This window comes from Mesitornis unicolor, unplaced genomic scaffold, assembly GCF_000695765.1.
Source record: "Mesitornis unicolor isolate BGI_N332 unplaced genomic scaffold, ASM69576v1 scaffold6158, whole genome shotgun sequence".
Classification (NCBI taxonomy): domain Eukaryota; kingdom Metazoa; phylum Chordata; class Aves; order Mesitornithiformes; family Mesitornithidae; genus Mesitornis; species Mesitornis unicolor.
Genome location: NW_010199706.1, coordinates 22,634 through 24,405, shown reverse-complemented (window position 1 = coordinate 24,405; position 1,772 = coordinate 22,634). Strand labels below are relative to the sequence as shown.

Sequence of the window (1,772 nt, the reverse complement as noted above, 5' to 3'; positions counted from 1 at the left end):
GCAGCTCCATCAGCGAGGCAATGTCCCAGCCTTGGCTCCTCAACAGTCTGTTCCTTGCCATCTCAAATCAATGTTTCTGTGCCATTCTCGCTCGTTCCAAGGCAGATTTTGTGTCTTGCTGACTTCTAATGTATCACAGCACTGCAACGGAGTCATCCCCTGGGTCAACTAGGATGAGGAATGACCAAATATCCTGTCCCTGGGGAAATGAAAACCACCCAAACACCTTCCGAGAATGGACTTCATGGGTCAGAAGTGTGCTCTGAAGGTCTCTAGTCCAGCCCCTATGCTCCAGTGGGTGCATCTAGAGCAAATTCCTCAGGGCCTCATTCAGTCCAGTTTCAAATCTCTCAAGGAACGGACACCCCACGGTTTCTCTGAGCCCCAGTTTCAGTGTTTCACCACCATATGGTGGTAAAATTGTTTCTCATAACCAAGGAGCACTGCTCTTGCTCCAGCTGATGCCTCTCATCCTTTCACCACGCACCTTCTAATCAAGAAGCAAAGCAATCTTGCCCTCGCCTTCTCTCAGGGAAGCTTCAGCTCTGACGTCCCTCAACCTCCCTTCGTCTCCAGTGGTCTCACTTGTCCTGGAGAGCCCCAAAACAGGCACAATATGAAACACAACCATCTTCCCACACCGGGAGTCGAACCCGGGCTGCCTGGGTGAAAACCAGGAATCCTGACCGCTAGACCATGTGGGACCACAGCCACTTCTGCTCCTGCAGGGACAGCTGGTCCTGGATCTGGTCCTGGTCCTGGTCCTGGTTCTGATCCTGGTCCTGGTCCTGGTTCTGATCCTGGTCCTGCTCCTGCTCCTGCTCCTGGGCTCCTGAACCTATAGCCACTCCCAACACATCCCCATCCTTTTCTTTCCTGGTGCATCCCACAGCCTGGAGAGGGAAAACAGGCCAGCAGGAGCAGGGAAGTGATCCTTACCCTGTACTCCACACTGGTGAGGTCACATCTTGAATACTGCATTCAGTTTTGGGCCCCCATGACAAAAGGGACATTGAGATGCTGGAGTGTGGCCAGAGAAGGGCAATGAAGCCAGTGAAGGGTTTAGAGCACAAGAATTATAAGGAGCGGCTGAGGGAGCTGGAGCTGTTTAGTCTGGAGTAAAGGAGACTGAGGGGAGACCTTATCACCCTCTACAACTACCTGCAAGGAGCAGGTAATGAGGTGAGGATCAGTCTCTTAATGATAATTGGTGGCAGAGCATGGCAGGAGCTAATTCCACCCAGTATGAAGGCAAGTGCACAAGCTGCTTCCCCTTTATTTCATTTGATCACACTTTTTTGTTTTTGCATGATTCCCTCCAGTAAGTAGCTCATAATTAACAACGGCTGAATATTGCTGCCACTCTGCGTATTAAGTTTTCTCACAACAAAAACATAATTGCCATTGCACAGCGTCCTTATCTGAGGGAGCACGCCGCAGTTGGGATGAGGGAGATACACTGATAGGCACATACTTTTTCAGCAACTTGGAGATTAAAGCAAAGTGTTTGTGGCTGCGGGGTTGGAGCTGCTCAATGCCCAGAGTTGGCATCCCCAGCACCTCCCAGCAGTGGTCCCTACCATGGGACCGCAACCAGAAGCTTCTGTGGAGCACAGGACAGGGTGAGGATGTGGGTGACATGGTCCCTTCTTCCCCTGGCCGAGGAAACAACAAAAATACGCAGGATGCAGGATTCTTCATCATTATTCCCAAACATCACATAGTGTTGCCTCGCTTTATACAGCTTCTTCTTCCTCTTCTTCTGCTCCTGC

The 1,772-nt window shown here is 51.0% G+C and overlaps 1 non-coding gene across 1 annotated transcript; it reads right to left on the bottom strand.

The window, feature by feature from the left end:
• Positions 1–632: 632 nt before the first annotated feature.
• Positions 633–704, bottom strand: TRNAE-UUC. The gene has a single exon. It is a non-coding gene; the product is annotated as a tRNA-Glu (tRNA).
• Between the last annotated feature and the right edge of the window lie 1,068 nt (positions 705–1,772).